General features: G+C 43.8%; 1 protein-coding gene and 1 long non-coding RNA gene across 2 annotated transcripts in view; both read right to left on the reverse strand.

Moving 5' to 3' along the window:
* The window catches only part of LOC125739860 (uncharacterized), a 409,273-nt gene that overhangs the window by 96,059 nt on the left and 299,724 nt on the right, over window positions 1–13,490 (reverse strand). The gene's annotated exons all lie outside the window — the stretch shown is intronic.
* LOC125740074 (uncharacterized) lies at window positions 7,203–9,261 on the reverse strand. The gene is made up of 3 exons (XR_007397440.1): window positions 9,118–9,261; window positions 8,403–8,477; window positions 7,203–7,247 (listed from the first exon to the last, which is right to left on the reverse strand). It is a non-coding gene; the product is annotated as an uncharacterized LOC125740074 (long non-coding RNA).

Raw genomic sequence — 13,490 nt, forward strand, 5'->3', positions numbered from 1 at the left:
ATGTCACATCCTGCCTGCCATGTCTGCCTGACCCTCCTGTCTCCTCCCTCACGTGACCATGATGGGCTACACCTGGTGCTTGTTGCCCCTCATTAGTCTATGTATACAAGCACCTGTTTGTCTCACCATTGCTTGTCTGGTGATAAACATCACTTGTCCTGTCAGTCCATGTCCTTCTTTGTCCTAACCTTCTCATTCTGATCCCTGCAGTCGTGTTAATTTGCAATCCCTGTGTGTTTAGTTTAATAAAAACCCCCTTTTTGTTTTGCCAAACACCTGTCATGGAGTCCCGCATGTTGTGACGGAATGATTGAACAATTCAATTCAATTCAATTCAATTGTGCAGTACATTTCCCATTACAGTGTCTCTGGGCACTTTATATTATCGCTGCCCAAACCCCACAGTGAGGAAGCCAGAGGTAACAGTGGCAAGGAAAATCTCCCTAGAAGACAGAAACTTTTGAGGAACCAGACGCAGAGGTGGAGCCCATCCTCCAGGGGGCCGGCAGAGGACATCAAATGAGCAAGATAACAGGTATCCCTGGGAACCTCCTTCGCTTCACCTCTCCACCTGCACACTTTCCACTGACCTCCTCCTAGTATTTGAGCTTCACGCACAATGATGGTTGGTAGACAATCCCCTCATTGACCCACTGAGCGAGAGCGACCTCGAGGACCCTGAGGAGTCGCCCGGCGGGTGGATCACCCCACCCATGTGGGGGTCATACTGGGCTCACCTTCACTACGGAGAAGACACCCCCACATTGACCCTCCAGAGCCCCACGTCTCCAAGGTGGGCTGGTTTGACACTCTATCCTCTATCCTAAGTCCCGGTGCAGTCAGCAGTATCTCCTGGGCTGCAGTAGAGGGGCTGGCTGAGTCTCCGTCTCCAACAGAGGGAGATGTGGGACACACTGTCTGGATCAGTCACCCAGACTCTTGTCTAATCGACGTTATCCCGCCTGACGACACTCCTGCTGCGGCTGAGAGGAGAGGAGCCACGCCGTCCTCCTGCTCCTGCCCTGCAGTTCTCTCAGCACCCTGCGGCCTCACTGGCCCTCTGAGCCTCTCAGGTCCTCTCGAGAATCATTGTAGCTCAGAGAATAAAAATACATGCAAGTGAAGCAAATATGTCAGATTTATCTCTGAACTGTTTGATTTCCTTGTTTTTCACTCACGCATGAGCAGAAAGCAGCTAAATCATTAGCATGATGCAGAAAATATTTTTACACTTATTCTGAAAAGCAGAAATGTCATACAGCATGTGAGGGTGAGACTCTGCAGAAACACTGTGTGCTGTATACAGAGGGTCTGTCCTCAGGCCTTTGGTTCAGCCTTTATTATGTGTTATACAGTTTTCTATAGTGTCACTGCAGTAGGTCCTTTTAATCTCTGTGGATCAGTAGGAAACAAGAGGCCTAATAGGAAGGTGTCTCTGTAAGACAGGGGTGGGGGCTGTCCTGGGGGGGGGGAAAGTCAGGTGATGAGCACATTGATTCACTTCACTTGGGCCTTATCAGCCGTCCTATCAGACTGAGAGCTATTTGTGTTTCTCTCAGCCCCCGACAGACACAGATGCCCAAATTCACAGCCTGTCATTTCATTATAGATTATGATTCTCCATACTGTCACTGTTTCTCTGTCTGTGACCCAGGACTCCTTAAATCCAATGAAAAACCCACTTTCTCCCCTCCGCTTGGTTTATACAGGTTCTGCACTCATCTGTTCCGTTTACATGGGGTGTCGCTCCTTCTCTCCAACTGACCACAAACTTTATGGTCATGCTGCCTTTGCACAGCCCACCTGACCAACATCATCACTTACAGTAATGCCTGGCTGTGGCATGTGTGGCTGGGGCTCTACATCAGCAGGAAACTGTCTGCAAGACAATAGACTTCCTTTGCAAGAGAGACAAAGTATAGCAGCACTGAGATACAGTGACTGATAATTAAGTGAGCTGCCCTCATCCTGCACTTTACACTTCTACTTCCTGTTGCTTCCCCCTCTATTGTGACCATGCTGCTCCCCCCCCCCCCCCCCCAACACCCAGATCACCCAGTGCTGTCTAGCTGAACCACCCTGCAGCTTCCAGGTAGCTTACTGGCTGGGGGCTGGGGGGTGCTGTTTGGTCTGGGCTGACTTCCTGTTCTGAGAAGCTGGGGGGGTCAGTGCTGGTGGTGGATCAGTATCATTCTTACAGTCTTGTTTCAGCTTTTGGCAAAGTTCTCTTAGGATCCCATTCCTGCTGGATTTCCTGTTACTTTAACTATGCAATTTTGTTCCTAAAGGAAAGTGCATAATATAATTCTGTCATACTTTAATATACTGTACATACTGCTATAATATACTGTAATATACTATACATAATTTAATATACTGTTGTTAGTATGTAATTCACTCCTGCCTCTGAGGCACAGAGTTGGAGGCAGAATTCCATGCTATCAGGGTATATGAATGTATACACGAGACAGAATAAGACCATTCCTGTATACTGCTGCCACATGGTGGACACAAACAAGACTGCAGTCAAGTGTAAAATCATTCTGTCAGGCTGCATTTAACCTCTGCACTACAAACAGGAAGTGTTTAAACCACAATAGGTCACACATTATTCTATACTGTATGTAATGGAAAAAAAATTGTTCACTAAACATCTACCTGTTCTGCTTATTTGTGACTACAGATTACTGTGAGTATTTGATTATACAGCAGAGGTCATTCATTCATTCATTCATTCATTCATCCATCCTCCAGCTGCTTATCCTGTTTCTTCATATTCATTATGAAATTGTGATTTAGTGCAAGTACTAGTCTCCCATCACGATTTTACTTTATGTTCTGGTGACATGCAGTAATTTTCATTTCCATAGATTGATTGTGGAAGTAATTTACATCGTTTCACCGCCAAAGGGCTGAAATTTTCATTTACCATGTTTACAGTGGATATAAAAAGTTACACAACCCTGTTAAAATGCCAAGCTTTTGTAATGTAAAAAAATGAGGCCAAAATGAATCATTTCAAAACTTTTCCCACCTTGTTACCTGTAATCTGCACAATTCAATTGAAAAGCAAACAAATCTGTTAGGGGGAAACTATAAAAAAATATGCAAGTTGCATACAGTAAGTCTGCACTCCCTTAAACTTATACTTTGATGAAGCACCTTTTGATTTCATTACAGCATACAGTCTTTTTGGGTTCACGTCTGCAGGCAATTAAAGTGACGCTAATTAACCCCAGATAAACTTCAGCTATTCTAGCAGGATTTTCCAGACATTTATTCAGTTGCATCCTGCAGCAAAAGCCATGGTTCACATAGAGCTTGCAAAGCATCAAAGGGATCTCATTGCTGAAAGGTATCAGTCAGTCAGTCAGTAGAAGGGTACAAAAAAATTCCATGGCATTAGATATACCATGGAACACAGGGAATGGGACAGACAGAACCAGGAGGTGAATTAATGAGGGCGGTAGGACAGACAGGGTAAACAGGAACTGGGATGGGGCCACCAGATGAGGGAACACAGCTGGGAACAGACCTTGGGGACCAGGGACCTATAAACTGGGAACAGGACACGGGAACTGAGGGACAGAACCAGAGAGAGACCAGTTGGAAACAGGATGTGAGGACTGAGGGACAGGAACAGGAACAAGAGGCCAGGACCAGGAAACAGAAGGGGAACTGAAAGGGAAAGGAAAGAAAATGAGCCTGATGGGACAACAGGCTCAGGAACCGAGGAGGAAGGGACTGGGTAGTAATAGACTGGGGTCAAAGGGACAGTGGAAGGTTGCCAGAGTGGGGACGAGACACACAAGGATGGGGTGAATGGATCACCACAGGCCTAGATGAAGAATGAGCAGCTGCAATTTAGGAGATGGAGGCAAGTCAAGTGTGTGGATGGAAACCACAGCATGGGAACTGGAGGGCGATGAGGAGACTACAGAATGGGAGCTGGAGGGTGACAGGGGGACTGGAGGGTGACAGGGGGACTGCAGGACGGTAATAGGCAGGAGAGTTGGAAACTGGTCCTGGACGGCTGGCATGAGTGATACGTCCCTGTCTCCCCCTTTGAAAGACAGAGAACCAGCCTGGCCCTGTACTGCTCCCCTGTCTGCACCACAGATGGAGCAGGTGCTTGGGGCCTAATCAGCCCAAGCCTCAGGTGGAGGCTGGAGCCTGAAACGTGGGACTCAGGACCAGGTCCAAGGGTTCCCACTCCAAGTCCTCTGGAGCGGTATCCTCCAGGTCCATCCCCTCTAGGATGGGGGTGACCTCAGGCCAATATGCAGGACCCAAGGCAAACTCGAGTGGAGCTACAGGGGCAAAGTCAGGATGAGTGGCCTCCTGTCGGCCGGAATCGGGAGTTAATAACTAAGTCAGAGGGAAGTTCCCCGAATTCTCTCAGAAACAAAGTGTATGATCCCGGTGGTCTGTGTACTATAAGAATATAGATGGGCGGGTCGGACACCATGTGGATTATCTTTGATAATCTTGGGTTCAATTTTCATCAGTGAGTTAAAATAGCTGCCAGGCCGCCTCCGCGCCCAGAGCCACGTGGTTTCTATATAGAACTAAACCCATCAGGTGAGGCTTCAACAAGAGTTACAGTGTCTGTGTGTCTCAGTCAGGTTTCAGTTAAAAAGCACAGGTCTGCACCAGTGTCCAGCACCATGTCATTAACAAGAAGTAATTTACTTCCCAAAGAGCGAATGTTCAATAGTGCGCATTTTATGGTGGGTTTATGTTGTGACTCATTCAGTCTTATTAATGGGATTGATATTAAGTTATCCACACAAAAGCCCCCAGTGGAACATTTAGATCTAAGTCTTGGTCTAACAATACTTACAATATCCTTTCTATGCTCACTCAACTGTTTCTAAATAGTTGCCGTGTGACGGAGCACCTGGGTGAAGACCGAACATGATCTAAAGGTGGGAGAATAAACAGCCTTTGATTTAAGATGGCAAAGCTGAGGTCTGGGTGCTGCTCTCAGTCAGGCAGGTAATATACTCGCCATTCTGGGATAACATAAATGATCCTCTCCAGTTAGGGTGAAACCAGGCTGTTCCCAGAAAAGATCCTAATTTTTATGTATTTATATATTGAATTTTTCTTTTGTACTCCTACTTTACTTTTTACTTATTTTTTCTTATATTTTTACACAGCCAAATAGGGTGACTCAGAGACTGTATGTGACGAATAACCCTCTGGAATCTTCAATCTAATTATAAATGAAGGCAATGTTTTGAGATGTGCACCAAGTCTCTAAGCAGCGGTTTAGGGAGAGTAGCGTACTATAGGTTACATCCCCTCTATAGAGAATTGGTAAGTGGGGCATGGGGGAGTGATGGACGATCCATGTTGCAGCTCACAGAAACAACAAGGGACTTTATTGTATCTGAACTCAAAACAAAGAGAAACAAAAGGAAGCATGAGGGGTAGAAAACAAGAATGAAAGCAGGGAGAAGCACAGAAGAAAACAATGCAGAACACAGAGAAAGGCAGGGAGTGAGCAGCCGCACGCAGGAACAAATACTATGGCCGACTCGGGAACAGGGTGGGGGCAGGCACTTAAATACTGCAACGGTACTCAGTAAAATACCGGACCGTACGCGCTAAATGGTCCAGTACGCCCTTTGTGTACCGCGGTATTTTGGTTTTGCAGTTCCTTTTGAAAATGGCGCTTAATGCTTATCAGGTTACTGTTATGCAGTAAGCGCCAATGAGAGGAAGCCCTCCACCGTGAGTTAATGTACAATCACTGTTGTGGCTCCACCCACTCGCCCTCTCTCACACTGACGTAACTGGAGCTGAGCTCGCAGCTCGGTACACAGACACGGAAAGAAAGGGAAACACACAAGCATGACCAGCACTAGCGGAACAGCTGAGAGGCACAAGTCTGAAGAAGCACCGGCTTCGTACAAATCTCCAGGATGGATTTTTTTCGGGTTCACAGCAGAATACAATGACCTGTTTGTAAACATTGCCTAATACGTGTCCCATACGTTAATGGAAACACGAGCAATATGGCTAAGCATCTCAAGCATAGTCATGCTGATATAACGGTTCCTGAATGGAGGACAGACGAAAAGGTAACTGCAGGTAAACAAGTATCTATCGAAAAAGCTTTTCAACAGACAGACCCTGCCACATCCGATAAACATAAGAAAATAACCCGTGCAGTGGGAACATTCATCGCTAAAGATTTGCAACCCTTTTCTGTTGTCGAAGATGCGGGGTTTTGCCATGTAATTAAAACCCTCGACCCACGTTACGTTGTGCCCTGCCGTACACATTTCAACAAAGTTATAATTCCGGACCTCTATGACAAAGCGCGCAAAGCCATCTAAAACTATTTGGCTCAAGCACAGAGCCTTGCACTGACCACGGATAGTTGAACCTCCTGAACAACAGAGTTACTTGACTGTGACGGTCCACTATACACTATACAGATGAAGAGCGCAGTACTGCAGACTCGTCCCCTGTGTGAAAGCCACACAATTGCACACTTGGCAGAGGAATTGAGAAATGTAGTGACTGATTGGAAGCTGGAGCAGCCCAATATGACCATACCAGTTTCCACAGATAACGCAGCAAATATTATGAATGCAGTCAATGAAACAGACGGACTGGGACCAGATATGGGCTGCTTTGCTCACACTGTAAACCTCGCAGCCAAGAAAGCACTGTCAATCAATGGGGTGTCCCGCCTCCTTGGGAAAGTTATGAATGTTGTCACCTTTTTCCACAAAAGCACCACAGCCCACCAGGCACTGACTGTGAAACCAGAGATGTTAAATCTTCCTAAGCACAATTTAATTCACGATGTTACAACTCGGTGGAACACAGCACACGACATGTTGGCACGATATGCAAGAACAGCAGCCTGCCATCTATTCTGCATTAACAATGGACAAAAACCTGAGGAATCACGTGAACGAGGACATGGCAGAACAACTTATTGAAGTACTCAAACTACTGAAAACTGTGACAACTCTCATGAGCAGTGAAACAAACCCACCATATCAATGATCCTCCCTCTGAAGGAAATGATTGTCAAATCCATGACACCAGGAGATGAAGACAGTACAGCAATCAAAGAAGCCAAAGTAGCCATTGGACGGGACCTGGAATAAAGGTACACAGATCCTGATCTTCAGAAGTACTTCCAAAAGGCTACAGCCCTGGATCCCAGGTTTAAATCCCTGCCTTCTCTTGATGAACCCTATAAGGATCTCGCCACAGAAATCCTGGAACATGAACCACAGGTATTATTTGATTATCATGTTTTGTGTGATTTTTTAATTGCCAATTTAATTATTAATTTTGTATTGTAAAAAATGCATTTAAATTATTCAACATACATACTTGTAAATACCTGTCAATACGATAGAACACAAAAAAGCAGTAGACATTTATGGCTTTTAATATATATTAAATATTTGTCATTGTTCTTGCAGAGCCAAGCAGAGTCAGGGCCTTCCACAGAGGGACAAGAGCTATCACCCCCCCTTCAAAGAAGAAGACAGGCATGGCAGAGATATTTGGAGAGGTTTACAAAAAACATGAACAGGTTATTCCCCTTTCCCAGGTAGTTGAGTGTGAAGTTATACAGGTTAGCAGACTCTATTAATGTAGATGCTGATCCTTTCATGTGGTGGGGGGCAAATGAGAGCAAGTTCCCCCATGTCGCAAAAGTTGCACGATGTCACCTCTGTGTCCCAGGAACTTCTGTTGCAAGTGAGAGAATTTTCTGCATTGCAGGGGACATTGTAAGTGCAAGTTGCTCTCGACTTGCAGCTGGCAATGTTGACAGGCTTATCTTCTTACAGAAGAATCTGATAATAGCAGAGGAATAAATACCTCATGCCCATAATGGTAATGAATGATAGTGCACCTTACATCGTGAATGTAGCCGATTCTGAAAGTATGTTCACTCTGATTACTGTGTTGTGTTTAGAGCACTTTAAGAGGCACTTTAACATTTTGTAAGTTTGAGATTTCTACATCTATTATACATTTATACTATTATACTAGTTATACATTTCTACATATTTTATACGCAAATAAGAGGCAGTTTATTTTTTGTTTTGTTGTGTTTAAACTGAACCAAAACCGTGACCCAAATACCAAGGTACGTACCGTACTGTGGGATACCAGTACCGTCGCACCTCAAATACTGTATATATACTGTATATTATTATCACTATAGCAAACTTCTGCCAGAACATATGTAAAACGGGTTACATGTAAAAACTACAAAGTTAAGATAATGTCACCTTACACAGTCTGTTGTGGAATTTCTGGGATATCGAATCTCCATTTCTCCAACTGGGCCCAGCCTAACACCCAACATGGCATAACAATAGCTATAATGTATACAGTTGACATGTTAAATGACATACCAGTGTCCTTGGTTTATGCCAGAACTGCTCAGGATCTGTGCAGCTGTGTACTGGGGATGCAGCAGGGATGTTTAGCTGCGAATAATGAGCAGTCTGATAAAGAAGGGCAACCAAATGATTGCATGAGGCACAGCCCCCACACAGGAACAATGGGTGCTCACCAAAACATCAGGTTGAGTGATTTAATACTATCTAGGGAGAAAAAGAAGCTTGGATGAGATATTGCTTTACAGCTATAGCATTAATAAGAACAATTATACTGAATTCTATATGAGGCTAACAGAGAAAATATATTAATTCATAGAAATATCATATATTTTGCTTGGATAATATTACTTTTAAGCTGACAAGCACTTTATCAGCTTGCCTAATCATTGCCCTAATAATGACCCTGCTCTCAAGTCGTGTGGCTTTTCACTTTTCCTCATCGATCTATGACAGACTGCCCTCACGCTGAGCTCTCCTGTCACCTTGTTTATCATTGACACTGGGAGGAAGGACGGTGAGCACACAATTTGAGACAGTAACGTTACATTTTTATACAGTATCTTGATAGTATCTGCATGAAAGAAAACACACCAACTCACAATCGAAAGTTAGCTAACAAGTCTGTCGGTCATATTCAAACAAAACAGCTGCATTTTACTTTAGCCATCTAAACGATAGCATTGTAACGCTAGCTGCTACGACGTAACATTTCAGCGTAACGACTTACCCTCATAATTGTCGATGTTGCTGCCGATATACATCTTAAATTCCTTTTCCCGTTTGCTGGAGGGAGTGGGGCATGATGTCCTGACAAGTCTGTCCACATCATTGACTGTCAGACGAGGTCCGTCTTGAAGAGCCATGTCTGTCGCGCCGGGGTAACCGGAAGTTAATCAGCTGGTATAAACCAACCCGGAACTGTGACGTGCACTGAGCGTATTAGCTGCCCCCTACTACATCACGAGGTCACATATGGGTTAAATGCAGAGGACACGTTTCGTCATTGTGCACTGTGTGCTGTGGTGTGTCAACAATGACAATTAATCACTAAATTCTAGTAGTCATGAGTAAACAAATATACAGGGTATATAAAAGCAACTAAAAGAAACTTTCTTCGGGGTCTTGGGTGAGTTCATGGTATGTAAGGCAGGATGGACGGGGAGGAGGATGTGTGCTAAGTCAAGGGACCCCTGTCCTTCAGGTCTACTCTGCTGTCCGTAGGTCGCTAAATTTTTGGGGCATAAAAGTTAGAATGCTGGCCTCCCTTGTTATCTGTGTGTGGGTGTGTGTGTGTATGTGTGAGATCACTAACCCCCCTTTTGTGCCTTGGCCATTGAGTACCTCTCATACCAGGCTGGTCCTTGCCTCAGGCGCCCTGGAATCTCAGCCCTGTTGTATGTGCGTGTGTGATCCTACTGTACAACTGTAGGTGCACACAAGGATAACCAGACACAGGTACAGAAACAAGAACCAATACAGAGACAACCAGAATGCAAGGTAACAATGGGAAAAAAACAAAAACTCAAAATGTCAAAGTGAAGCTGGCCTCTGGAGAGCCTCAAATCCATGGCAGAGAAAATGCTTGGTTTTCTGCTAAACATTCAGCCCATTCAGCCACACAAGAGCCCAGGCAGCAGTGGAACACACTAGGACCTGTGAAGCATAATAGACCAGGGGAACAGAAAGTGGAATGACCAGCGACACCAGCTGGACAAAGAGGGAAACTGGGACAGATATTGACAGCTCTGTGTTACATCACTCTCTGACAGGGTCACTGATTGGTGGCTCTGGCATGGAAAAGTTACCCGAAAACCACAAAAACATTCACTTTAAGCTTGAAAAATGCTTCTTCTTTTTAATCAGTTTAATAACTCCAGAAAATACAAACTGCACAGTAAACCATATCTATATCAATCATTTATTAAATCAGAACAAATAATTTTACTTTCACTAATGAGTAAATTATTATTAAACCTTATACTACAGTTATACCAGCAGGTGGCAGCAAAGCGCATGTGAAGCAAAGGCTATCGGTCGTACAAAGCACTGGCTCTACTGGTTCCCATCAGGTAATCCAACACTGCAGACCAACCTCTCTATATTCCACTGACTCTCATGGTATGACTGTACAGACTGAGCAGGGCCGTGTGAGAGAGGCCTCACTGCAGTTAGCATAACCATTAATTTTCCTGCTCTTCTGACTCGTTCTGCTCCACAAAGGTCCCCCCCCCCCCCGCCAGATTCCTCTGCAACATTGATATTCATGCACAAAAAATGGCTAAAACATTAACAGAGCTACGTATATGAAGACACATTTCATACAAGCACAGCATGACCCTGCTGATACAGCCTTAAGGTTTGTTCATTTACAGTATATGAGCTAATAGAGGCTGTACGTTACTCATTTTATCAGGATAAACAAGCTTGTATATTTAATTAGAATTTCTTAAGACCCGTGGTTTGTTTTGGCTCCTCCCTCTGCTTCTCTCTGATTGGATCCCCTCTTTCTGCAGGAGCTCCAGTGCAGCTGAATGGCGATGATGGTGCAGATCAGATAAAACACACCAGTCCCAGCTTTCAGTACAGCATCCAGAACCTGCTCCCACCTGTCAGAGAGCGTCACATCAGTGTGTCTGTCAGTCACACGTAACACATTTTAATCTGAAGAACAATGCAGTGAATCTATTCTGATAGAATTATAAGCATGAACAGCAGCACCAATAAGCCCAGTCCTACATACAGAGAGAGCTGGAGCAGAGAGCTGAATTAGAGGCTGGATTTGAACAGTAAAGTCTGACATGCTTTATAACAACACGGTACAGCCACATCTGTAGTATTACACAGGCTGCATGTGAGTAACAGGAGACATTAACAAAATAATATGAAAATAGCTACAGAATTTTAACTGCCAGTTAGGCACAACTGCCATACAGTAGGGCACAAAGCAGGGCCTCAACCTGGATGTGATGCCATCACAGGGAAATTATAATTAAGGAATAAAAGAAAAACAATGTTCCCATAAAATAACAGAAGTTTCCCATCACTGTGTGATCAGGGAGACGCTCATAGCTGGACACCCCACTGCTGTAAGTGCTGCTGGATGCTTACCTCTGTTTTTCATTATTCCCTCCTTCTTCATCATCTGCCAAAAATGGACAGCAGTGGAAACAAGAGAAAGGATTGTTACATAACAAATAAACATCCCTGTTCCTGGGGGCCACTACAGATTTTGGGCCCCTGAAAGCATATCAGATTGGGCCCCCAGCCCGGACCAATCCAATCATGTTCCTATTTTCTTAGCGCCCCATCAATTGGGGATCCATGAAATCATCTTAACTCTACCCCCCCTTTTTACAGCACCTCTGCCCTGATCTGTCAGTTAGTACAGACTGTGCAAGGTCATTTCTAAAACTGAAAATGAATAACCAGAAATATTCTTAAAATATCTGTTTGGATGCAGAATAATAAATTAGGGCTGTGACCAAAGTGTCCACATCCCAGGGCCCTGATAGTGGGCAGGTGAGATAAATAATGTTATTAATAAATCATAATGTATTTATGATGGAACTGGGTCAGATATTACAGAGTGTAACTGTAACACTGGCCTTTGCTGCAGTTAGAAACTACCTCCAGACAATCACCCAGTCTGTACAGCTTTAGTAACAACTAATCCCTACAAATGTCTGAAATTTGAAGGGAATAAAGTTTTTGATGTATGACGGTAAAAACCTACATGTAACGTTTTCCAAACATTGCACACATGATAAATGGCTGTAAGATGAATATGTCTGTCTGTCTGTTTCCTGTAAGCTGATGCCTGTGATGTTTTATGAAAGACATCTGACTGGGTGTCTGACTGAGAAAATAGATCTGTAATATTTGTCATATTATACAAATGTGTCATAAACTAGAAATATGTGAATCCTGAGGCCTCTGTACAGCTGCCAGGTGTAACATGCAGATCAGACACTCATGTATTTGATAAAGGGCAGAACCTGTATCTGATGAGGTTATCAGGCTGTATTTTGGGATGTCTCTCATAGAGTTAATACTAATGTCTAAGTTAATCTTTCTGTACATTCATAGATACACTAACAGTATAGTATAATCAATCAGTAACTGACAACAAATTGTTTCAAAATATTAATATTAAAAATATTCTCTCCTGTGTTTGTGTTAATGTCCTTCCTTTCTGCCTGAATGACATGTTACATAATGTCCATCTCATTGGCTACAGTCTGCAGTACAGACATCTTACCCTCAGTGACTGACAGGTAAACCCGTGTTCCCACAGCTGAACCTCTGCTGATCTCCACACCACACCAGTAGTAACCAGAGTCCCCATCTGTCAGATTGTTCATGGTCACAGTGAAGACTCGCTGGTCAGGATCATCTCTGATTGACACTTCACTACTTATCTTTGAAGAGTCAGTGCGTACTATGGGAGTACATGAACTCCAGTCACTCCCATTGCACCAGTATTTCACATGTGCTTTATAACTGTCATCATAGGGACATAGGATGGTGACAGATCCTCCTCTCTGTACAGTCACCGTTTTCAGTGTGGACACACCTGCAGGGACAGTATGAAAATTGCTGAACTGAACCCCGTGCAGAACTTTAAACTGCATGAGCCCTAATCAAGTCAAAGTGAACTTTATTGTCAAAATTCAGTTCATTGCAACTTTGTCCATTTTATTACCTCATATTCATGTAATAAATATACAAATGTTACTGCATCCCTCACAAGCTCCACAACAATCATTATTCCCTCCCGACTGACACAGTATCCTTTAAGTAACGCAGCGTTCCTTTAATGTATCATGATATTGCGATGTGATTTGCCAGCAGCCATTTGCTGCTGTTTGTGAAATGCTCTTAGTGACTTAGGAGTTCTCTCAATTACTTTTTAGTCCTCTTAGACTTAGCTGCTACATTGAGCGCTAAGGGGATTTGTGAATTGCTCTTAGGACTATCACAGACACATTATTTTTCTCCTAAATAGGCAACTTAGGATCAACTTTTAGCCTTAAAAATTTGAGCACAGCACAATTGGATTTAATTTGTACTGTAGGGTTGTCACTATGGATTAATTAGTCA

The sequence above is a fragment of the Brienomyrus brachyistius genome, chromosome 4 (assembly GCF_023856365.1).
Source record: "Brienomyrus brachyistius isolate T26 chromosome 4, BBRACH_0.4, whole genome shotgun sequence".
NCBI classification, from domain to species: Eukaryota; Metazoa; Chordata; class Actinopteri; order Osteoglossiformes; family Mormyridae; genus Brienomyrus; species Brienomyrus brachyistius.